The sequence below is a fragment of the Linepithema humile genome, chromosome 4 (assembly GCF_040581485.1).
Source record: "Linepithema humile isolate Giens D197 chromosome 4, Lhum_UNIL_v1.0, whole genome shotgun sequence".
Lineage (NCBI taxonomy): Eukaryota > Metazoa > Arthropoda > Insecta > Hymenoptera > Formicidae > Linepithema > Linepithema humile.
In genome coordinates, this window is record NC_090131.1 from 5,556,725 (window position 1) to 5,583,675 (window position 26,951).

Below are 26,951 nucleotides of genomic sequence, written 5' to 3' on the forward strand. Positions count from 1 at the left end.
AATTTCATTACAAAATTTCGGAAACTCTCGACTCTCTCTTCCTCTCACAACACGCTTATCTTTCTTCACCAGTTAATTATGGACGTCGAAGCTTTATTATTATATATAATTGTAAACAAAAATGAAGAAAGAAAAAGATTTTTTTGGATGCAGCGAAAGGCACAATGAGACAACCAACAATGAAGACAAAGACGAAAAGACAAAGACGGTACGTCGTAGCTTTTTTATGTTTAATCGCACAGTGAGGGGGCTCGATACGAATAATTTCGCAGGTTACGCTCGACCGCGACCGAGTCTCCGCTCCGGTTTCCCTCTCATTGTGAATCCCGCGTTCATTCCCTTACTTGCCGAGCGACCTCCTCGCGGTCTACTCTTTATCTTTCCTGAACGTCTATGTCGGCGCGGCGCGATGCGTGCGTAGGCCGTGCGACCGGAAGCCACCGTCACGGCTCGTCGAGCCACCGTTTCGTGGACTTTGCCGTGTGGAAGAAGACGATACACGCTCGCATGTGAATCGTTCGTCCAAGTGGCGTGCCGTCGCGCGGCTAGATTAGAGATGATGAAAAAAACTGGATAGGGAGCGAACAGAGAGAGAGAGAGAGCGAAACAGTGAAATTCTAGAATCGTAACAATAAATAAAGTCAGATTTACAATGAATATGTGTGATACGATATCGTAAATTTATTGTGCAATAATATTAATAATATAATATATATAATATTACTATAGTAAATCAACGATAAAACGTTTAACGCAATATTCGATTTCAGAAATTAAACGTTAAATTTTTAATGCCAAAGAAAAATTAATTTCTATACGCTTTTTAAATTATTAGAACGGCTAAAAAATATTACGTTGTGAACCAAGAAAAAAAAAACAGAAAAATAAGCTAGATTTGATCTGCTCGTATCAGCGAACGCGATTGTATATCTCGTCCTGTCTCCCATCGCGCGCGAGTGATTAGAAGCTCCCATGTTCTTTGTCACGCGACGCGTCACGATCGCTCTAATTGTGTTCTATCGCATCGATCTAAGCTCCAGGATCCAGCTTCTTCGGTCATTCGCACACCGACGATAGAAATCGCCTGAGATAATCCGAGACTCGATTCGCACGACCATGTATCATGTTCTCTCGGTGTGTTTAACGCCACCGGTACGTGATATAGTGTGCCGTGCGGACTCATTCTATTAGATTTGTGTCCTTAACATTATTATTGTAGTTAGTATCACGAGATACGGAGGGACAGAGAGAGAGAGAGAGAAAGAGAGAGGACGAGATTTATTTTAGCAATGTTTCTCTGTATCGAAACAGATACACGACAGCGTATTTACATAATATAAATTGTATAACATGCATTGTCATTACATAAACTTGATATCATCATTGTGAGACATCGATATTGCCACGTTTGATGCGAGCGAACAAAAATCATACAACTGACAACCCATTAAACTGAAGTGCAGCTAATTGCGCGAACCAACGGGACGAACGGCGATTCGACCTACATCCGGGATGATCGCGATCAACGGCGCGCCGAGCGCGGCCTTAGAGGTAATTTGCAAACGTGTCGGCGCTCCGGCATATTTCGGATTAACGCCCTAATAACGGATGATATCTCGGCCCAGCGGGATGCCGTCCGCGCAAACTTAGACGTACCTACTTGAGGAAGTTCGAAGGGCCGTAAGAGGATATAGCGGCCTTGGCGAACCGGCTGGCACGCCGCCGCGCTGTGCACTACGGCGGATATAAACGTATCGCATGGGGATTTGGCACGGTTAGGAGCTCGGCGGGTAGAGCGCATAGGTGAACGCGTACGCGGGCCATATTAGTAGGACGACCGTGGTGCGGCGGGACGTGGCGTACGGTTAGGAGCCACAAATTCGGTCGGTACTTCGGCTGCTTATTAACTCCGAGGCCCGCCCCGAGTGGGAATATACCTGAGGCGAATTTACAGTTAAGCTCCCGTCCGCCGCGTCTCGGACGAACAGGATCGAAAGTAAAAGAAGAGAAATCGTGCGAACTTTGTTGCTGCGAAAAGTAGATTGTGCATTTTGCCGGATTTAATGTTAATTAATGCCGGAGAATTCTTAAAAATCAAAAGCATTTTTCAAAAATTATTCGAAATAAATTGTAAAATAATTCTCGGAAAGATTGAAAAATGTTGTGTACACAAGTAAGAAAAATATTCTTTTTACGATTTATATGAAATCGCACGAGTTGTAATTAGCTCGTGTCAGTTAATTATTTTCCATAATCGAGCCAAACAGAAGATCGCGCTCGATGACGATTATGCGCGGTACAAAAATCCAGTGCAAATCCGCCTCCACCCGCGTCTCAATTCACAACTGCCATGACTTTGAAAACCGTGGATTCTCGGAACGACGGCAACCGCGGCGGTATTATGCCGGGTTGTCGGCACCATAAAAGCCGTTTCCATGCTCCGCGCGATCCAAAGACTCAAACGAGATCGATCGATATACGTCCGGGATACCGCCACGGCCACGGAATCGATTCCTTCCGCAGTACGCGCGATCGGGTCAGTGGCCATTTCTCTCGAAGGCCATGTTCCAGCCGGAACGTCGGGGTGATCCCCGAAATATTCTTTCGAAAAAGTATCCCGAAGACCTTTCTACGTTCTCAGCATATACGTGGAATTTTATGCCGTGAGAGTGACGTTGCACAGATACTTGGACCAAATTTGATCAGACGGAATCATGAACATGGGCTGCATCCATGTGCTTTTATATAACGAGAGGAAAATCTATTTATCGAATATTCGTTTCAAAATAAAAATGAGATAACGCAATACTGTGGCGCGGGAGTTTTATAATACATGGCGAATATGTGAAATCGAAACAAAAATCTCCATTTCCAGACGTCTGCTAACACGTTTACTCGAAGCTCGGAGTATCTTAAAATTTCACGCGATGTAATCAGCCTCTGCGGTATTGTTAAATCTCGTAGAATTATCAATTGACAATTTATCTCGAGAGAATGTCACCCGTCTTTCTCTCCCGGAACGCAGGCGAATGCGGGGCAAGCCGCTTATAAGCGCCCGGCAATATGAGGAATTCGTCCGGGCAACGCGGCCGCCATCGAAGCGTCGATCGAAGGATCAATTAACAGCCTTTTAATCGAGCGGAGCCGTGATGCCGGCAAACGTGGCACAACAAGGGCGTTCGGCCCTTCGCACAATGGTTCCTCGTCTCTATGGCGTCGCGGCTCTAGAACAATAGGTCCCAATATCGCGCTCGGCAAGTTGCCCGGTCTTCCTCGCTCCCGGCATCTCCGATCTCTCTCGGTTTCGTCTCTTCCTTCGTTTAGACAAAACATCGAGCCTAACCTAGCGTAACTTGGACGACGAGGAACGATGACGGTGACGACGACGACGACGAAGCCGCGCCACTACTCGTTCCGAGCAAGTCCTCGGATATTGGCGCGTCGACGAGCGTTGTGCTCTCGCCTACGCTCAGGCGGCGGCGGATTGAAAACTTTGGAAATGGCACATTTAGGGACTCCGCGCTGCGGCCTTTTCAGCCACGGCAATATTCTCCACGCTATTACCGAAGTTTGCTGTCGATTTTATTATTTATAAATTCGAGAAACAAATTGGTTAAAAATTTACAGTGTTATCTGGATTCAGAGCGCAAATATTTTCTTCGGCTTTAACAGCCATTTTTACGGTTATTTATTAAACGCGCGCTTTTTCAAGGAACAAATCATAAATTTACAAATCATTTGAAAACTGTTCAATAATTGAAGATCACTTATGTAGAAGCTTACCAGCGATTCTGCCGTTCGGTCGATCGGGACGACATTTCGTGGCGTGAACGATACGTCGCAATGCGCCTGATCGAATGGACGATCGGCGAGTAAGGGAGTTGACGTTGAAATTTGTAAAAGCGACGCGACGCGTTGCGACGCCGTATCACGAGGCGCTCGTAAAAGTCGACTATTTCGGCCGTTCGATGTCGCATCGAGAAGTCGTTGTCTGTAGTTCCCCTGTCGATACGTCTGCAGCAAGTGAATCGGAAACGTTTCGCGTGAAGACACAGTCACACAAAATCGTAAGGCGCGTATCGCGGAATAATTTCTCGAGAAGTATTTCGCCGCAATACGATGATGATGTACCTCGTCGTACATTATTTTTTGCACACAGAGTGTAATGATGTTTTACGCCGCATATAGCGGTGTAAACACGTGCAAATTGCCGTTGACACATTTCCAAGCTATCAGTTTGCTTAACGGCTTAAACGTTGGGCAGACGGCGCCGTTAGTTCTTCGACAAATAAACGGACGATAAGCAAGGCGGTAATCTACACAATATGGGCGTAAAACTAAAGAAAATAATTACAAAAGTTAAAGAACATTTATGGGCTAAAGTGCACGGCAGGTAGTCGTGTTGCTCGTTAGCATAGTTAACGAGCGGTCGGAGTAGTCGATATATAACGAGCTCTTAAGCGAAGTGACTTCGCGGCTTCTCAAAGATGCATGAGTCGAGCTCCGTGACATGACATACTCGCACGTACAGTATAGTGCGTGGAAAGATTTTCGATAAGCTGAAACGGCGCGATATCGGTACGTCAGGCTTCGATGTCTCGCACGCAACGCACGTTGACCGGCGCGAATGTGTGTGGATTATAAGGATGGAGGAAATGCTGCAGATGCTTCTGCGTGCAGTCAGGTGAAGAGAATACGTAATTTGTTTTCAGTGTCGCAAAGGATCGATCGGAATAATTTTTTAAAACCCCGACTCTGAAGATTCGTAATAATTATTCGTAGCTTTTGAGATTTTTTCATTTCATTTTGCTCTACTTTTAACTTTGGATTTTCTTATCTGTTTGCTCGATAACTTGATGATACATTAATTTTTTTTTATTAAGTACTTGTTATAAAGTACTACATTACTCTTAATTTAAATATAAATTATGATGAGTTACGTTTTGGTTTGAAGCGTTTGCTAAGATAACTCGGTCTCTAGTAAAATATTTTTGCGACGCAGACGGTTTTAATGTCGCGACTCGGATTACCGCGATGTATTCGTCCTCGCGACACTTTACGACACGCCGTAAAAGATACATGACGATCAAAGACGTGGTAATGACGTAAAGTGGCGACGGGGTCGAGCGCGCACGTGCAGCATGCAGACGCGGAGTTAAAGGATCCGCCGATCGCCTTTAATATCTCCGGTATCTTCGTCCTTATCCGCTTCCTCACAACCCGGCTAGCTCAATCTTCTTCTCCCGCGCGGCGATCAGGTATGCTAGCATCGTCGAAACTTTTCCAATCGGGCCGAAAGTTTGTTCCGGTAATTAAAGCCGCATGAATACTCGATGGGCTTACCTATGTCGGTTACCTCCGCTGCTCTTGCTTACTTTTGAGATCTACCGGAGCGAAGAATGGTTAAAGACGAATCGTCAATTTGGTCCCGCTCGTGATAGTTCTCGTCGCCCGGAGGAGGAGCGAAGGAGAGCGCGATCTTGGTTTCCGGTTCTCTTGCGCGCTCGACAGGCTGCAGATCCGGCCTTCGTCATCGTCGACTACTTTATGAATCAGTAATGAGGGGTATAATTCAATGTAAATCTGTGCCGTGTCGCTCGCTATAACGACGCCATTTACAATTTGTTTGCTAATAACTGAATAATGTAGTTTATTTGCAATTAATATCATAGATGCTAATTAAATAATGATAAATTTATCTACAATTGATAGAGTTAAATTGCAAAATTAATTCAGCCGCTTTTATCTTTTATTAATGAAGAAATTGACCGAATAAAACTCATTCAAATTTCGCGAAAACTAAGTTTATCGCGACTAAATATTAATAATTCCCACTTAGTAGTACAAACAGTGATGCTCTATTCAAAAAGTTATAACACTTGAATTTGTAAATGCAAAGGATAGTCGCGTAAGTCGTGGAAATCGGGCGAGTCGCATATCCATACCAATATTGCGATCTTATCGCGTCTTGAATTCGTTCTTGCTCGTTGCTCCACCGCGATTACTTTCTCACGAATGGGATTCGTTTCGCTTCTTTTCCTCCTTTGCATCCGCGAGTTACCGCGCGGCGCCGCTATCGGCAACAGCGGCAAGAGCCACGTCGCTTCTCTCCCCGTTCTGCCGCGACCGCGGCAGTTAGATTAGGCGAAACTGCTTAAACTGCTCCCTAGACATCCCTTCATTAGATTCCGCGCGGCCGTTATCCCACCACGTGCTGCGAGAACCGAAGCTCGCCGTTTCGCCCGCTCGATCGTCGTGTGCCGCTCGGCTGCGTTCCGAATCTTCGATCGGGTCGTCCTTTCGCGTCACGCTCCTCGCTTCTCGATTTCGCCGTGGCCATCCCGAAGGATACGTTCGTCGATGTACGAGCAGTTTGGACGCGTGCGCTCTATTTGGCCCGAATTGTCGGAAACGAATCGTTAATCCTCGGATGCGCGCTGTTTCTTCTTCTTTTTTTTTTTTTTTTTTTACGATGTTTTATATCGAGATCTGCGTTTGCTCGCAAACACAGATCGTGCTTGTGAGCGGCGAATTATGCAATCATTACGTACAGTCCATAAATATTTAGTATTTCGTAAAACATTATGAATGCGAAAAATGTAAAATGAAAAACGTAAGTAGTGATTATCAAACCGGTATTCCACATACAAGCGTACGAATTTTAATTATAGATGAACATGACCGTTGCTCATATCTGGAGTCAAATTAAACTCTCGTATTCATCCGAAGTTTAAGAATGCACGAATAAACCTAATGAAATGCATTTCCACATGGAATGTCGAGCGGACGCAACGGCGATACAGTGAAAACACGCATTAACACATTTCTACATTCAGGCAGATTGTGTATTGAGAAATAAATGGACGTAATGTGACTTTATTTGCAAACCGCTTGATGAAATTTGTCATCGTGTGACAAATATTACTACGCGTGTAATTAATGGCGCTTTGACGTAAAATTATTACATTTCAAGGAAATCGTGCCCGTCAAACAGAATAAAATTGAATAGCGATAATACAATTATATCGTGTGTTAAAATAATCTTAAACCTCATATTTATTTGGGGAAAATCGTACAACTTCCAAACTTTGATACAAGGTAACAAAAAATATTTACCCGCGTTTACCAAGATTTAGGATGTAATAAACTTTTTTCCGCCGCTTTTTGCACTTTTATATGCATACATGCATTCAGCTACTTTGTTGCCTTTGGCCATAGCACGCAGCTGCCACATTATTAGCGCATAATTTTTATGAGGAATTACGAAAAGCGCTTTTTTTTTGCGCGCACGCTCCCTTTATTTTTGGTCTCGTCATCTCCGTATTTCCGAAAAGTCGGGTCGATTCACTACGAGCTGAGCCACGGGCGTTAAAAACTCCATTACGGCGCTTTTTATATACAATGGATTATGTTCGCTTTCATCGGCAAAGTACAATTTTTCTGTCGAATATTTCGGCGTTATGGAGGCGGGTTCCGGTATATATCGAGGCAATTTGTCCCCAAATGAGGTAATTTTCTGTTTCACGACAGAATATTAATATAACATAAAGCAAATGTCGAGGTGCATTTGCAGTACCATCGACTATTCTAGCAATTAATATAATTTGGTACATAATGTATGTATTCCCGCTTATTTTACGCCACTGTCAAATTTTTCGTTGGCATTTTCAATCTCTATAATTCTATGTTCATTTACGTTTCTCTTAACATTTAACATACAATTATGCTTTTGTACACTATGCGCATGCAATGAAAACTCTCAAATAATTTAGCTTTTCGCAATTTTAGCTTATAATAATCGCGCATGAACACGGAGTGCGGTGTTTAAATGCGAAATGAAAGAATCTTTTTATTTTACCGTGCGCCATTTAAATATTCGCAATAAAAACCGCGTGTAATGTACCCGCCGATCTGCTTTTCTCTCCATTCTTCGCAAAATCGAAAAACGGAATCGAGAGGTGAAATAACAATCTAATCAACTCCCTCCAGATTGGTCCGTTTGCATTATACGACGTAATTATTCTTGCTCTGATGGAACGTAACCGCAATACGTCAGAGATAACCGTATCAGAGACCACATCATGGATATTCAACTTATAATAGCGGCGAAACCTCTGCACGCGGGTGAAACTGGCAGATTATCGCCGCTAACGCGTTAAGTAACCAGAACTACCTCGGTTATGGTCTGTAAGTTACATCGGCGTAAAAATCCATTCCTAGCGAAAGTCCCGAAGGCTGCTCCCGAGCGCGCTCGCCCGGGATTCTACACGGCGTCGGCGGCACCGATTCGCGACGATCGACTCGCGAACCTCGTGGAGCGAAACGAGCGTGTCCGTGTTCCGCCGTAACTACGAATCGATTCTCGTTTTTCCCGGTTTCTCGACCGGAACGAAATCGACTCGCCATCGCGCCGTGAACGCCCCATTGCATCCAGCTGAGAAGGAACCGCAAAGAGCACGACATCTCGCCGTCCTCCTAACATCCGTCCGGCGAGATCGGCGGCAGTGGCGTAACCAGGTCTGCACGCTCTGGGCTTACCGAGCCCTTAAAAGCATCCCTTTCCTTTCTTTTCAATCTCTTCATCCATTACACGTATTTTCCTCCGCTCGTGAAACGTTCAAACTCTTAACGGCGAAAATTACAATGCAGCGGGATAACGATTAATGTCGTATCATATATAAATATTTTTCGTGCATTTGCATAATTTTATATATCCCCCCCCCCCCCTGCGCTTTGCACTTGGCAAGTATTAAGCACCGTGGCGCTTTTTCTCATCACCGCCGTCTACTTACGCCACTGATTGTCGGATCTGCCGCCGAGCTTTGACGCTCGGGAAAAAGTTGACGCTCGTTTCGCCTATGGTACTTAGCTACCTTCTGCGGCCGATGAGCAATCTTGCGGCCACGCATCGTTACGACAATATTTCTAGCTGCGGGACAACGTGCGTTCTTGTGGCACACGTAATAAGCATGGCGGAACTTGTTGCAGACAACCGCTGAACGAGCACGTGCTTCATGCACGTTCTGAAAATCTTAAGTTACTCGTGCTTATTTTACGCTCGCGACATTTTTATGAATTGTCCCGCGTTTAATATTTTTTCTATTTCTTTTTACCATCACACAATCTTGTCGCTTTATCGCGGTCGCAAGTTCTTTCGAGTTCGAAAGACATTTTGGTTAAGCGATCCTATAAAAAGGTTTATGTCCCAATATTTCATCGGAGATGCTGAAAACGGCCTGACAGGTAAAATGCGCAACGGCACTTCGATCGAACAGAACGGAATCCCCTTTACGCGCGCGGAATATTATTCGAGAATAGAATAAAATCACCGCCTGAGTCAATAATCTTGAAGTGAGTTCAGTACGTTCGCGTGATGTCGGGACTTTTGAATTCTTTATCATTGATTACTGTTATCACGTGGCGCCATCAATTATCATAATTCACGTGAGAAATCTCTCGCGACTGATCAGACCGAAACTGCGTTACACGCGCGCGCGCGCGCGCGCTCACGATTTACATACCGCAAAGCAGGTTTAATTGTTATGCCGCGGAAATTAATGAAGCGGATTCAGCAGTCTGGGTATCCGGGAACGCGCGCGCAATCGTGTACGTTATTTCCTTACTTAGCTTCTCGCTTCATTTACCCGTGTCCGTTTAATCCCGCGGAATTTAGTAAACTTATTTGCCTATTCAAAACGTGCGGCTCGGGCTCGCCCGGTAATCTGCCCGCTTTACACGACGCGCGTAATTTTCGCGTCGAGGCACTCGGGGTGAACATTAAGGAAGTCCGCTCGTATAAAGGCGGATCGGGCGTGCCCGACGTTTTCTTTGCATAGCCACTCCTTCCGAAGATTCACTGTGGCGAGGAGGCCGCGCTCCGTGCAACGGCGACGATTACACGGGACGCGCAGAAGGACATCTTCGCAAGAGACGTTGACTTCTGTCACACATCCGCGAAGCCCACGGGCGAGATCGGTCGGGGAAACCGGTTTGTGCCGCGACCGACGCGTTCCGTGTACACGCTTGGTAAAACCTTCGACGGCTTTATACCGGTTTACGAACGAAGATTTCTCGAGTTCTCTCATTCATGACGCTTCACAGGCGACATTTCTTAAAGATTTCACCGTTGAGCTATCGCCGCCGGAATTCGTCGGGTGATAATTGAACACCTGAGAGACGGAACGACCTCTTTCCTAAAGCCGATTTCGGAGACTTTAAACTCCCGAAATAAGTCTTCCTTGTAATATGTATTAATCTCAGTCATCGGATAACGTTGCCGAGCGTAGGAAGAACCGAGGCATTTTATGAAATAGGAGGCAGTCATCTGGTGGAATTTCGGATTGTAGGAGTTCTATAATGTCTCGGATAAATTGAGAAACTCTAAAAAGAGAAAAGACAAGAGACAATGCGGAGTGGCTTAAAATACATATTCGGTCTTTGATCGTCACAAAAGACCAAGAACGCATTTTGTCAATACGACGATTATTGAGGCGTCTTTTGAATAGTTTAGAAGTCAAAGACAGGATGCGAGCGAATGTGAGCAAGTTTTAACATTTCAAAAGCTGGCTGTCTCTTGGCAGCGCGTACATTTTGCATGCGGAAGGTAGAAAGGAGATTTTTACTTTTAAGGATTATTGTGCATCATGAATCGTATGAATGTGTAAAAAGGAATCAACGATTTATAATGATGAAACGGTTAGAGAATTATATTGTTGCGTTGCAATAATGATTTTTATCAATACTGTTGACGTTCTTAATTATACAAAATGCATTATGAGATGAAATTAAAGAATAATGGACGTGAGATGTGAAATGCATCAAATATTTATTACAAATACTGCAAAACAATGAGCTTTATGCAGCGAATTCGCATTCGGTTTTCACCGAACTTTATAATCCATTTTAAATTTTGTTTGGATTATTCTATTTTTAAATGTCATTTATAATACATTGCCCACTTTAAAATATCAGAAAACTGCGATTTCAATACCAGATAATTTTATGTCCACAGCAGTGTTCTGTTTTTCAATTATTATAATATTTGGATTTAATTGTTGATTTTAATGCGAACCGAAGCGAAATGTGGTTTTTCCAAACATTTTTCGGAGATCATTGATTGAATAAAGAAGCATTTCTCAGCGAGAAACGAGTTGTCGGATCTCAAAAATCGTGCGAAAACCACGAAGTCTGTTTCTCTGAAATTTAAATCAGGCGAGCATTTGCGAATCTTAATGAAAATGCGACCAACGTTGCGGGAAGAAGCCGCGCGGTTAATAACGTAATTAGAACATTGTTACCGAGACTGACCGCAGCTCTGCGTGCAATCGTGATGCTTTCGGCGGAAATACATTACGCGAGAGAGGTGGTTGCGTTGCGTTATTGTTCGGCGAATAACGGCATCGCCATACCTCTTTCGCTGCACGGTGCAAAGTACCCGGGGCGCGCAATGCACCGCGTTGCAGCGTAACGTTGTGGCGCTGGCTCTCGCCCGCTGCACTTAGAAACCGCTCCGACATTCGCGCGGAGCACAATTTACGCGCGCCCTGCTCGGGGCAAAACCGTCGTACAGCGGTGGCCGCGATCTAGATTTATCCTTTTGCCGAGTTCGAAGCGCGCGTGCACACGTCTGTCGTCGAAATAAAGTCAGCGAGCGAATGACTCGTCTAGCTGCCGCATTTGCACGCTCTCTCTCTCTCCCTCTCTCTCTCTCTTACATCGAGACGCGGCACAGTAAATCACAACGGCTATCGCCGTCGAGGGAAATATAGCGGAACCGCGGATGCTTCTTGTTGTTTCGTTAATGGCACAAACGCCGAGAGCGGGATAGAGAGCGACGCCGAACGCGCGAGAATTTACGGACGGAGTGGCGACGACGAGCACATCCGCGACAGCGTTTCGGAGAACGGGCGCGAATTGTAGCGCGAGCACCCCCGGCTTCTAGTATCCTGCCGGGTCCTGGATATCCGGTCCGAGAAGCCGCGCTCCGACAAGCAGGAAGGAAGGAAGTCTCTCGGTCGCGGCTCACAGGACTGCAGTGCTACACGCCACCAAATAACATGCAAATTCAATACTCTTACCGTGAGATCGGTTCAAAGCGTCTCAAAGACGATAGTAGCTACACGGTTTACGACCCTGCAAATTCACGCAGGTGGCTTGCCGCATGAAACATTACGGCGAGGATGCCGTGTACCTGACAATTAAGGAAACATCCCGACTCCGCGCGCCTCAGACAAATTGCGAAATAATTGCGCCGCGAAGATGTGCTTTCTTGCCTTTGCAACGCGTGTTTTCGCCTCAATTTTCAAACTTGCTCAAACAAGAAACATTTTTTTATTATTATGCTGTGAAAAGTTTGTAATTGCAGTCTTCAGTATGAACATTTCTTAATAATTATTTTATGAAACGTTCAATTATGGAGACACTTAATATTGGAAACAGTATACTTCCATCAATTTGAGCGAAAAGTTTAAAATTAAGCTGAATAAAGATTTCACGAAAATTAAAGAGGTATGATGAATATTGAAATTCCATCTAAAATGTCAATATTTAAATGAGAAAATAAATAATTTCGAAATATTCTGTTCTCAAACTAACACAAATTATGTATAAGTTATGTGTTTTATTAAATTATGTGTGCAAACACGGGTATTAAAGATTGAAGACTTGCAGCGGCGATTAAGTGCATCATTTAATCGAGATTTCACCCACGCGGATATAAACTTCGCGTCGGCGTGCATAATTCAATGCTGAAATAACGTCGACAATGCGTCGCGCTAAAAATATTCAATTTCCAATGAGCGTTCCCGCCGCGACGCGGTAGCACATAATTGATGCGGGGCCTCCGTAATTCAAACTATTTCGCCGTAAATTACGCGTGAGGGATATTCGTAATAACAATAATTACAATTATCTGATGGAGACTGGCACGGGTATCGGCACAGAAGCAAATGCAATTAGCGCACGCTACATTGGACCGGGGGTATCTGAAATTGATGAGCTAGTTAGATAGGTTCTCGGCACGCCGGATTTAGGTATAGAGCCGCGGCACAGCGTCATGCCGCTGACCGAAAACTACCGTCGCAAGAAATTTGCATCCACTAAGCCCCCGAGTGCACATTGCTGCGCGGTCCGAAATAAAGCAGACCGACCACACACAAAGCGCGAGCGTAACACACTCGCGACCTATCTTGACCAGAATGAAATTTTAACAGTTTTAAAATTACGAAAAGTTAAAGCCAATATATGTATAGCGTTAAATTTATCAAGGCGCAACAATTAATAATGCGTTGCTTAATTGTTTTCGGTCAACTTTGCATATACTTCAGTGTGCGAGCTCGTTTGCGCGCGATCAATATTTGACGCGTTGTTGATTCCATCAATTATTTTTCCGCCATTAGCTCAGCATTCTGTTATACCTACTTGAAAGTTAACGATCTTGCGAATAAAGACGGAAGTGACTCTCTATACGGGATGTCAATTTACTCCTATCTCCATAAATTTTTATCATTTCCACGCGATTTCAACACGGCCGTCGCGCAACGGTAAAAGCAACGGGGCAAAGTCTAAGAACGCGAGGCGCGGAGAGAAAAAGAGGCGCTGATCTATGTATAGCGTTGCAATCGTCGAAAACTTTATCATGATTCCCGACAAAGGCGGCAGTGCGAAGACAGAGAGATCAAAGAGCGATCTGGTTTGCTCTCGCGCTCTTTTGCATACGCTCGGTGGCGGTAGCGTGCACTATCATCTGCAATGCGCCTTATTCGTATATATGCGCGAAATGCTCGTTCCATTAACGTTATACGATGGCATACAAAGAGAGCCTCGAACATGCGACAATGCTGAATGCGCTCTTTTTCATACGGCGCAAAATATTTTGCGTTGATGTTCAGCGTTGCGCAGAGAAGGCGTCATTTTTGTCGAAACTTTTACGCCAGCGGTACGCGTCTTTATTAAAATAAAAAATGATTAAATAAAACACATTGCGTTATTAAAACATCACACTTTATTTATTTTCTGCAAAAATTATATTTAAGTAGTGTAGAAAAATATTATATTTTTACAAAATTAGTAATATGAATTTGTTTGAAAATATAAAAAATGATGCTGTCGGGAAACATATGCGTGTGGCATTACAAAATATTATCAGAACTTTGTTTGTCCTACGCAGGGACCCGGGCCGAACATGAATCGGAATCAATAATTGTTCCGTAATTGATTGTTTTTTATGAAACCGAAACTGTAACTGAAACGAAATTTCATAAAATTTTTAACACCGGAACCATAACTGGATCGACGAAATTATTTTCGGTTTACGGTTTTTTTCGATTTTTACTCTATACTCTTTATTGTTTTATCACTTTTTAAAGTAGTATAAAAAGCATTTATTCAGAAATAATATACCTATTATTTTACATATTCTTTCTGCAATTCGAAACATTTTTCCCAAATTTCTCTCTGCAAGTTTTTTTATATTCTTTTAGAAAAAGGTTTTTAACTGAATACATATCCAATTTTGCGGCCGGCGAGATTCATTTTCGACGCGTTTATGCCTTTTTTTGAACATATTATACCACTTAAACACTTGAGATCTTGAAAGAAACAATTATTGTAAACTATTTTTTCAAGTCTCGTAAATTTCGGTTGATTTCGTATTTGAAAACAGGAACAGTTTTCAAATATTTTATTGGACCGTAATCGAAATATGATGTCGGTCCGGATCCCTGATACAACGATAACACTGTCACCGCTATAAATATATTTTTAATTTAGTTTTCTTCGGTTACACCTTTCTATTATGTTTACGTCGCTCCTCTGTCAACCTCTCTTACGATGTATCACATTGACGCATCGCTTTGTCAAGCTGTCATCCAAGTATTGCTTTCTATGAAGAGCCCCACCGTCTCGCCAATACTCCAATTCGCTATCGTTACACGTCCGGACAACTCGACAATTCCTGTCCTACGTTTTTCGATTATTTGGTGCATTCGCGAAATAGAAATATACGTTATACTTGACGGAACTTTCATCAAAATTTCACATTTCGGCGCGACAGGGGGATCGCGAACATGACGACTCACCGATAATGTTCGGTACGAGATTTATTAATTAAATCTGCATTTCAAAGTATAATGGGAGATGATATCTTGCTTATTGCATGCTTCAAAAGTAGGCTATTCATCCGTCAGAAACGGCTCAGTTTAGTAGACGTTTCGCTGACGTAGCTCTTTCTATTTTCGAGTCCTTTCCTAACGTGCCTCACGAAAGGTCTTCGAGGGGAGTTTCATGCTTTTTACATATACGTATATCTCCGAGACGCTGTACACGGAACGAATCCACTTACCGACGCGCCATACTCCCCTCCCCCCCCCCCCCCCATTTTCTCCCGCCCGATCGAGATGTCTCGAATAAGATTTGATGCCTTTCCGAAAGAATTTTTCGTCATTCATAATAAATACATGTTGCATGTACGCGGCTAAGAACAGCCTCGGCTGGAAAATCTGACTGAGAATGCTGAAATTTTGTCGAAGATGAAAGTAGGCGTTATGTTTGTAAGAATGTAAGCGATAATAATATCGTCGGTATTTTTCGATAAATTCTCTTTTTCTAAATATCTTAATTAATATATGAAAGAAATGTGCTATGAAAAACTCGCTTTTTGTGTCCACTTCACTGTGATATGTACACTTTACGCGAGCGCTGCACAAACCTGAAAAATTATAAGAATAATGTTAATTCTTAAACGTCACGTCTCTTAGAAACAGAATGCAGAAAATGTTAAGAAACTTGAAAGCTTTTACGTTCAACGTTCTTAATTAATATTCTATATTCATTAACAGCGAATCTTCCGCATCGTCGAGCTCTCCCCTCTACGTTGCTTAAATTCTTTCTCGTTTTTAAAACAAAGAATTCCAAGCGCGTGCTCATTTATTGCCGACATAACACGAGCGTTTGTCTACATATGCATCTTTATAACGCGCGAATGCACGATAGTCGGAAAAATCTGAGATACAGAAAATATAAAAGGCGGTCGTATCCGCAGTGAATTTGCAGATACGCGAATTGAGAGTTTTATAACTTAGCGAGTTCGGGAAACTCGAGACGTTGACGGGAAGCGAAACCGGTGCGATTCCGCTGAGTTTAAACGTCGACGCTACGGGAACAGAAAGTGCTACTTGCGATAATAATGCGAACGCGGCTGTAATTAGATTAATAAATATTGTTAATAGTTTGTATGCGGACAAAAGCGGAGATGCATACGACCGGCGCGAAGGGAAGCAAAATTCCTTTCTGCAATAACCAGTCCGCGACTAGCACCATCCAACATATTGCAGCTGATATATTCGATAGGGAAGGGACATTTCGATGCAGCTGCAACGCGCCGGCACCGCATAGTGCTAGTCTCGCCTCGCATCATCGCTCTACGGAATTTTGTGAGATTGCGACCGGCATCCGCGGGTGGTCCTTTTTAATTTCCTGTCCAGGATGCACTCGGACGCCGCACCGTCGCCGTTGCTGCACGAAGAACTCGCTCGTGGAATGAGGGAGATAGAGAAGCGACTTACGGTCCGAGCCCGGACCGAGCCGGGATTCGCGCGAATTCTTAAAATTCCGGATTTAACTCTCCCGAAGAATTAAAGCGGCGACGCTTCCCGGGCGCCGAAGAACGTTGCGCGACTCGCCGATCATTGTTTTCTCTCCCACGCCTCGTACAGTTTGAAATCGCGTATTTATTATCTTCGATTTCGCTGCGCTCGTGCAAATTTTTCGGCTGCAGGCTAATGCACGGTTTTGCACGAATCGCCGAGCGTACTCACACTTCTTTCCCGCCTTTCGCGCGCGCAACACACAACAGACGTTCTCTTCTTCCCCCTTTTATGGCCACCGATTGCTGCATCTGCCGCGCAGATATCGTCGAGATGGGGCGGGACGTTATTTCCAAGTCTTTTTGCGTAGGCGCTTTGCGTCGTACCCACCATTATCCCGTGATGTCTTTGTCCGACCGGTTTCGCGGCGTCTCTCCGTCCTCGTCCCTCAAGCACCTCTCGCAAAAACCTTACGCCTGCACGTGTCGTCTTACGATCATCTCCGGATTCGCTGCTCATCGAATCGGCGAACGAATTGCCTGTAAAATGTAAATTCGACGCGGTGTTAATTCTTATTTAATTTACAGCTATATTGCTAGAGATTGTCATTGTGAAATTGATCGGTGGAGATATTAATTTAACAACACTCATTCGGAAATTTATTATGCGTGAGATTCTAGTTAGAGCGCACTCCAGTTCAAGTTTCAATGCTCAAGCATTATAATGGGAAGATAATGATAGGTTTGTTCACATTATAATAGGCAGACTATAATAGGCACAACAATAGACAGAGTGCGTCTATTTTAACACTGATGACAGGTATGGAATATCCATATTAGCATACGCTCAAATATCGAAGATCGCAGTGATCGAAATAATGGATTTTTTTTTCGCCGTCGGCATTAAATACCCTGTCACGTGTGTATCACCTTTTCGATTAGATGCGACTTGTCACGGAATCCTGATTGCAAGGAAACGCGATCGGCATAGATCCTGGACCGGGACACACGTACGGACGTAACGATCGAAGGGTGCATTACGCGCGCTATCGGTAGGGGCGTCGGGACAGAAGAGGGACCGAGGGCAAACGGAATGCCATAAATCTCATGTAAATTCGGCCTGCTTGATTTGCAAGCACAATGCCAGACGATTCTACTGTCCGCCTCCGGCAACGCACGGATACGCCGTCTACGTGCGCTCCCCTCTTGCTCGATCGAGTTTCGCGATGACGACGATGTCGTCAACCGTATAGGATGCTCCGAAATGCGCACTCACACGTTGCTACACTGTGTGAATCGTGTAGGATTAAAAATTCGAAGTATACTGTTCCATGCGAAATGATTATGTGGCAAATAAATTATTTGATAAACAGATTAAGCCTTGCGTGCGCAATGCGGATCAGGTGATGAAGAAATGATAACGATATCGCAATACAAGAGCCAATTATTCAAGATCTTATTTATTGCATTAATATTTTGTAAAGTCAGACGTCACGAACTTGGAATTATTTTATCAAGTGTATAAATTTTTGATAAAAATATTAAATTTTTAAAATTGAGATGAAAATTTTGAGAAAACTGTGATAATTTAAGAAAAGGTTCAAATTTATTCAATTTATTCACGATAATTTGCGAGATTTAGTGATAAAGATTAATTCAACCATTTTTATTAAATCAAAAGCGCTTCAGTGAACTATTTAAATATGACAGATTTCAATTCAAATTTTGACAGAATATGCCACGTTTTGACGCAAATATCATGTATGAAATACTTTTACATGATTATTAATCTTTGTACATACATGCGATAAATGTATATTAATTATTCGCGTAAGTAGAATATAGTGAAAAAGATAATATCATTGCCAAATCGTATTAATGGACATTTTGGTAGAGAACACTTTGAACGACTAATTATATGACATTTATAAATATCGATTTAAACAATCAGTTTTGGTCTCCATTCTCAGCTTACTTATTACACTACGATCTTATTTTTAGCGTCGCGACGGTGCCTGCGATCGATCTCTGCGCGCCAACGAGAAGCTGTTTCGGACGTAATTATCGCGGCGGATCGCACGAGCAGCGGAACCAGTTGATGGCCACGAAATAGCGGCGCGTTAATGTGGTAACGACTCGTGGCGCGACGGTACGTGAAGAGCGGCAGCGGAGCGTCGGGACGGAACGCGCCGCAGTATTTCACGTCGCGGCGGCCGCCACGCCGCTCAAGACGTACCGCGCTTGGTAGGCATATTAACGATCGTCGAGGGCGACATGGGAAGCGCCGACACGTTCGGAGGAACCTCAGATGTCGTCGTCAAGGTGGGCTGAGATCTACGTCGGCCGATCCGGTTCTCTCCGTAAAATATCGCCGTCTGGCCAGGAAAATTCTCGACAACGGCGACGAGCGTCGTCGTCGCTTCCGTTCCCTTCGTCGCGCCCGACCCGGCACGCGAGGCGAAGTTCACGACGAGCACGCCACGCTTCGTGCCATTTACCGTATCCCTACGCGTTCGCGGGTCACGGAGGGAAACGCCTCTCTCTTTCTCCCGGGAGACCGGACGATCTTCACCGGCTTCCTCGTGTCGCACGCGCACCGCGGTCCTTCCGGTCCGTCACGTTCGCGGGAATACAATTTCGAGCGAGCTCCCGCTCCCCATGCGCCACCGGAATTCGTATGGCATGAAACTTGGAGCTCCTCGGCATATACGACGGGAGTGTCGCGGGACAATCCGCATACTCGTCGTCTAGAGTAGCTTTGTAACTCGAGCGTCGTAGGAGGAATCATTTCTCTGATTAGCTGAGATTGTTACCTCGCGACCGGGCGAGAGTTAATTTAGAACGAATTTTGTTTCCGCGGGGAAACTCGCCCGGATTTAATTATTCAAATGTTCAATAAGAAAACTCGAAAGATCACGATGAGGGCGGCGTGTAATATGGTTTCTTTCGCATGAGAGGATCGATTTGACAAAAATATTTCGACGTAGTATGAAAAATATTGCAATATTTTTACGATGTAGACTACTGTAATTGACAAAAGTTGTTTTCAAACGCGAAAGAATTTCGTCCGCGAAAAGTATGAATATCGCAGCATAGAGGCATTATTTAAGTCATTTTCAGACAGACTCGAATTCGATCGCTTGAATATTTCCAGATGAAAATAAATACACCGACGAAAAGTAATATCTCTCAAAATATTGTACAGGAAGCCAAAAAAATTGATTGCAACTTATCGCTGAGTGTAGTAAGTTCGTTTCGTGGGTCATAATTGAGTTATTGGACGACGTCGAGTGGTTTTATTCGCGACGCGGCGCGTTGTCGTCAGTATATATCGCGCTAGAAGAAAACGTCGTGATAAATTCACGAGTCGCCTAGTCTAGATACGGGCACCTGCAAAACGGCACTTGCGACACGTGTGCGCGCGCGATGAGTAGGTCGCGGCGATCGATGAGATCGTCGGAAAAGAGCGCATGTATGCGTTGCTCAGCTCGCGAAAGAGGAAGAGAGAGAGAGAGAGAGAGAGAGAGAGAGAGAGAGAGAGAGAAAACACTCGACGGAAGAGTATTAGCTTGTATCCGCGAAGATACTCCACGTCGCGTCGCTCGGCCATCGAAGTCGACTGAAAATCGATAGCGCGGATATCGAACGTCGGCCATGCAACTACGTAACAAGTTAATGAACTAACGTCGATGCAGCGCCGAGCGTTGAATTACGCGATTTGAGCGCGAGGACGTCGATATTATTGGAAAAAGGTAAATTTATTTCTTCTGACGCGCAACTTTTCCCGCGACCTGTTCGTGCCTCGGAAAATTCGCGGGCTTGAACAAACAACTTCCTGCCTCGCGACTTATAGTCTATAAGTGCTTTTCCTCCCCAACTATAGATGATGGAATGTTTTTCTTTCCGGCGGTGGTAAACTTCTGGCAGAATGGATTACGGCCGGCTTGATCAACCGAGTAATCACGTAATCTCTGAGGAGTTATCTTCCGTTTATCTTTTTCCTTTTCTTCTTGCTCCGCCGTTTTTTTTTCTCTCCTCTTCGAGAATATATAAGACAGCGTTTCTAGGAAAATCAAACGGTGGCACGCACTTACTCTTACCTCGCAGCTGCTCGACTTCCACCGGCAACCAATATCAGCAGTTCCTTTTCGAACCTTGATTTCTGGAGCGTGATGTCGGTTAACGCGGAGAGGGTAATCGCGTCGCGGAAAATAAGCTGACGTGTGGAGCTTTCGCGGCTCCACAAAGCTCTCACTGCTAGAAGCATGCGCGGGATAATCCCACTGCATTTCTCTGTTATTCCCGTTCGTCCTTAAAAGCGTAAGAACGAGCCACGGCGGAGACGCCGGGTATCCGAGTGGCTCGGTGTCCCTCCTCGGGACAGGATTGCACGGCGATTCGGCGAAATTGAAAGCAACGGGATTACACGCTCGATTACGGGCCGTCGCTCGCCGTTAGAGCAAATGACTGCGGGAGATAGCGCGATTTGTTCTCACTTCGCGTCGCAAAAAAGGCACTTGAAACGGGCGCCGCGGTGGACCTCATTAAAATGTTTTCGCAAGAATATTATCGTAATTAACTCGCGTAATTCTCAAACATAAGTGCCTTCTCGTTAGACGTATAATTCTCTCGATTATGGAAGATATATGCTAGATGATCAAGTGCCGCGCCATTACCCTAATTAGCATCTTTCGACAAAGGCGGCGAGCGATGACTCATTGTCTTCACCTTCAGTACATACTCGTCGATCATACTGCCCGTCTTGTTATCACACTGATAGACTTTGTAATCATTGAGGATTGTCGAATAACGCTGGATTAGTCCTTTCGGGCAATCCTTCTAGCATCGTGTCTAGCTTGCACGACATCCTGACCGCGCTAGATGTCCGATCGGCGAACAAGTTCCCCGTCCAGCTGGAACCACCTTCGACCGACCAATTAACGTCGAAGCCGCCGCCTGGGTATTTAAAGTCCTCGAACCGGACTTCGCGTGACCGGAAGGACAAGCGACCGAGGTCGAACAGCATCGCGCGCCTACCGGTTTTACGATCGCCTCGGTCGACAAACCTTGCCTTATTACTTCTCTCCTCGAATCGATATCGTTAAATTTATCGAAGAATCATCAAACACTTACGCGACGTATTTGATATTTTTGTATCATAAATTATGTGAGTGAGAGAAGATTTGATTGGAAATATTTGATGGAAACCTTCGCGTTATTTTCGCGCAATCCTCAGTGCATTAATTAATGAATCTCAGATTTAATTGCAAATCTGATTTCACTGCCGTCAAACGATAATAAGATGATACAATCTCGATGCTCAAAGATCGTTAAAAATTCAAAGTGAACCTAATTATACAGCCGGAGAGTGGCCCCTGATTTACGATGGAGACGGAATCTCATTATCTAGTGTTATCACTGGCAACACCGTAAGGAAAAGACGACGGCTCGTTTAGTTCGCGTCTTCTCCTCTCGTGTCTTCATATTATACCTCCGTGGCGACCGCTGCTACGGAGAGAGAATCTCGTCTTGACGAACGTGCGTCGGTGTATGCGGATCTGATATCGTCGGCTTTATCTCCGGATAAACCGGTGTTCGTGCCACGTACAAAAAAAAATCATTGCACTGATGCGACGAGCCAGTGTTTCAGTCTTCATTTTCTCAAGTTTTTTTTTTCTTTTTCGGTCAAGAAGGTATAGTCGGGTAATGCAATGACTTACGTGTGAGAGGCAAGAAAATTGTTTCCTCGAACCGACCGTCAACATGTGCGAGAAAAATATAAGATAAACGAAGTAAAGATATAAATGCTAAATTCTAGATTAATTCAGTGAAACTGTATTTTTAAATATTCAAATTAAGGAAAAATGGAAGAAAAACAATTGTACCAAAACAATATATATCTGCATTATAAAAATATATCGTATTTCTTTTAATAAAATTCTTATTGATAGTATTTTTTTTGTTTTATAGAAAATCAATGTTTTTGTAGAGTATAAAAGAGTTTTTTATATAACTAGTTATATAAGAGGTATTTATACAACTAAATTAAACATTTGTAAAATTAAATAGAAAGAAAATAATGAGAAAATTGTGAGAAAATAATGAGAAAAAAAATGTTTCATGTTTCAACATAATTTATATATAATTTAAGCAAAGCACCGTTTTTCGTGAGTTTTAAAATCTCCTTCTATACACGTAATTTATTGCGCATAATCTAAATTCGCCGATCATAAAGATGTAGCGCTCCGGGCGAAAGTATGGCCGCCTCATGTGACCTACTCATGACCTCGAATGCATTGAAATAGATTCGGATATTATGTCGCCATATGTTATCACATTGAAGAATAATAAAGCAGAGCGACGTTTGTGGAAAACGTTCATTTTATTAGCTTCTTGCAACGTAACACACATCAACACTGCATTATTTATGCTTTGCAAAAATCCTTTTTTAAACATAATAATTATCATGCAATATGGAAAATGTAAATAATGTAAATGTGGAACATACAATCTTTACGCTCTACTTTTTTCGATTTTGATTTATTGAATATACATTGCTGAAATATCTGAATAAAAATACAGTCGCTTGCGAAATGCAATATCTAAAAATACAGGTGACTTCTGTTTGCAAAAATAAGTACGAGCAAAATAATAATTGATTTTTATCATAAAAAAATACGTTTTTTGTACATATATGATGTGTTGTGCAAAATTTCGTGCGAGAATAATACGATTAGTGTTGTAAAAGAGTAATAGAAATAATTATTGCGGAGTCTGTTTACTAAGTATTTCGGTTTGAAATTTAATTATATAATCGGTATGTCATTTTATTATGTAATCTCCGTTATCGTAAAAACAATTAAATAAAATTGAATTACGTAATTTTCTCTGTTGAAATTTTAACGTTGATATGTCGAGACACAAGGCGTTAAATAATTTTATTTGCGTAAAGATCGAAACACAATCTTTGACTGTCTCGTTCAAGTTCGGTGACATTTTGCACAAGATAGTCCCGCGAACCGGACAGATCGATATTAATGGCGTCACTGACAAAATAACAGAAATCTCTCATTAACCAATAACGCGCAGCATTGGTTGGTCTAGTTTACTCGTATACAAAGCCATTATATACATTATTTGGATTGTTTGCGAGCCGACAGGTTATATATAATAGCATTGTTCGTGCGTATCTTTCTCGTGCGCATATTGTCCTTTACCAATCGGGATTGAATTATCAATGCGTCGCCATGCATTCCCATATTTATACAACGTGTGTGTAAATCGTTATACTCCTGAAAAGCCGTATTGTGGTGACATTTATATGTGTATGAAATAATCAGTCTTAAAGAAATCAATTGCCGAACTGACAATGCAATAATAGATTCATTGAAAACGATGTTGAAAATTGCATACTGACATTTCAGGTGTCTCTCGAAATATTTTCTGCGCTAAATAACTCTATAACTAGCTTTTTGATCGGTCTTGCTGCAAAAAAAGTCAGTAACGAAATTTTTTCAAATTTATGACGAGAATGAAACGTGACGATTCAGCGTATCGCAATACCCAATACGTTTCCGCAATTAATGAAGACGTACATTATCGCATAATGGTCTATTATGCATAAAACAATAACAGAACAATCGATAATGGGAGAATATTTCATCCGTTCAACAACACAGCGGTATAAATCGCATTTTCCTCATTTTAAGGAAAGGAAAAGGAATTTCGTGAAATCTGATGTAACATCCAGCTACTTTATCGCGTTATTTTTGCAGTTCTATGAAGAAAGATAATTCACGTCGAAATAATTGTGCACGAAAACCAATATAGTCCAAAATTGTATTTTTACCGGCTTAAGCCGCTATTCCACGCGGCGGCTCAATTATCGTAATTTCGCCTTAAAACGCTGTCTCCCCGCGGTGTGCACAGAAGCATCCCGTGAATTTGCGCGAATCTATAAAAACGATGCGCTCGGCTGTGCCGGGTGAAGCGGGGCGCAGAAATTGGTCGAGGCGGAAGAGCGTAGAGAGGGGGGAGAAGGGGTAGGTTTGAATAAGAGAAAATAGAGTTGGGTCCTCGCCAGGCCCGTGGGTATAGCCGGCGATTACGACGTGGATTACGGTCGAGAGGATTCTTAGGTAACTTCCGTCCTAAACCTACTCCGCGTGCGATATCCTCGATCCTGGATTTTCTCGATTACCCGAAGCTGAATTTCATCTCACGGCTGTGCTGTGCGCACTCGCACGTCACGCGATAGGATCCACGTAAAGCGGTTTCGTCCGTGTACATTTTATCCTGCGAAACGAGCCGCCATAATTCCGCAACAAATGCGCGATGCTCGTGAAATCGAGCCAAAAGTTGAAAACGCGCCGCGGATCATCCGTCGTTGTGATCTTCGATCTATCGCCAGGCTTCCGGAATCTTTTGTATCAATCTATCTTTCCGCGATTAACACTTCTGTCTTATCAAATTTTTCATTGAAAAATTTGCTTTAATTTTGATGGACGCATTGAAAAAATTTCTTCACCAATTTATTAAAATTTTATAGTAGCTGGTAATCAGTGATTGAACAATCGGCGGCTTTTATGCGATTTTTCGACGCATATTTAATTTTCTTTAAATTAATCGACGTTCGGAAAATTGATATCGATTTTATTAAAAATTTTTGGTCCTTTGTGTACGCATATTTCGTGTAAAATGTATCGCGAGGGCAATTGTCTTTACATTCGCGAAATTGGCTGCATTTTAAAGTCCCGCAAGAAGCGACTCGCCCACCGCGTCGGCCAGTCAGCCAGCATTCGTCTCCGCTTTTCGTATTTTCCTTCCGTTTCTTTGTCCGCGCGGCTTAACGACACCGCTTTCGGGATAAACCCCGGCAAGCTAGTTCGTTTAAGACTAAAAAGCCCGTTCTTCGCGTACTAATTACCGTGAACCGTCCGGCTCGGTCTCTCGTTTCGCCGCTCGCGCTCCTGACAGTGAAATAAGAACACGGACTCCGCCCTTTGTAACGCTCGTTCGGGCCAAAATACCGAGCTTTTCCGCGTGCATCGCGAGAGCGTATCTATTTCCCCGTATTCGAGCCGCATTACAATGGGCCCGAGGGATGAACAGCGTGATAGCGGAAAATTCTCATCGCTCGTTGAAAACATAAAATTTGCCGACCGCGTGTTCCGCGGGCTGATTACAATTTTACGAATATTTCAACGGCATTGAAGCGAGAAACGTATCCTCGCTGTGCATCCTCGACCACACGCGAAATTGATTAGCAGACGAGTTCGACGTGACCGACTTACCAGTTTTGATTCGAAATTGTTTTCAATCTCGAGTACTTCAACAGTGTAATCAAGACAATAGCCCGTCGTCTTGTCTCGGCGCTTCGTAATCGGTCTTCTTTCTGTCGTAAAAGTCTCGAGCCAGTTTGCCGGTTCGTAAAAAGCGAGCTTACCGAAGCATCCGCGGCTGGCGGATCGCGCGATACGGCACAAGCTCGCGAAATGCAGTCCGCGTCTCGGCGCGGCTCGATTCGCCAGTATATTCGCTCCGCGATTGCGCCCGGCATTGCTAAAGCGATTACGCTTACGCTTAATAAAACAACAGTCGGATGCATTTAACGAGAGACGCTCTGCTGCTGGCGCGGTAATTTCCACGTAGCCTTCCCGTCCTTCGTCGCCGCCCGGCCATTGCTCCTCCGCTATCCGCAGCATTGCAGCTGAAGGCGGATTTACACGGTTCATTCTTGATGATTATCCCAGCTGATTCGCTTAAAATTAATGAAGAGTGAAATTAGCAATGCATTCTAACAATAGGGCTAACAAGGAAATCTTCCAATGCTAGAAATCTATATCGAAACGAGCTGCAAATTAGATTGCACTTGAAGATGAATTCGTTTAATGTTTCACACATAAATCAAATTTTATAGCTAAAACTGTAAGCACACACGCACGCGCGCGCTCCATGTGTCTCTCGCGCATTAACTTTGCACGATACAATTGAGATGCTTGTCGAAATGATGAGCGTAAATTCGCCTTAACCGGTGTATTCTCCGCGTATTCACCTCCAGCCCTTCGCCGGTTCCTACTTCCGCAAATGGCACGTGCGTGCTCGAAAGCACTCCGTCGACCTCATTTGGTAATGTCGCCGATACGCGATTCGTAAGAGCCGCGGTGTGTTTCTCACGAATGTCGTTCGGATATCAAATTAGCTAGATTTCCGCATCGGTCGCGATACATGCGCTTTGCGCGCCGATTTCCTCGATTATTCGGGAATACAAGAATAAAGCTGCCCGTCGGTTTTCAAGCGTCGTGTGGGCATTAAGCGCCGCTCGAATCACCAGCAGCGGGAGCTTTCGCGTCGAAATAATAAAAAAGAT

The 26,951-nt window shown here is 43.7% G+C and overlaps 1 protein-coding gene and 1 long non-coding RNA gene across 8 annotated transcripts in view; one reads left to right on the forward strand and one right to left on the reverse strand.

Moving 5' to 3' along the window:
• ed (echinoid) overlaps positions 1-26,951 on the forward strand; it is a 212,576-nt gene that overhangs the window by 81,853 nt on the left and 103,772 nt on the right. The window lies entirely within an intron of this gene.
• LOC105671927 (uncharacterized) overlaps positions 15,388-26,951 on the reverse strand; it is a 134,135-nt gene continuing 122,571 nt past the window's right edge. Inside the window, exons 4-5 of one of the 2 annotated variants that reach the window (XR_010889714.1) lie at positions 16,974-17,122; positions 15,388-15,706 (exon numbers count right to left, since the gene is read on the reverse strand). This is a non-coding gene — a long non-coding RNA (uncharacterized lncRNA). Of the gene's footprint in view, positions 17,123-26,951 lie in introns of both variants that reach the window. The other variant, XR_010889713.1, reaches the window with a different exon arrangement.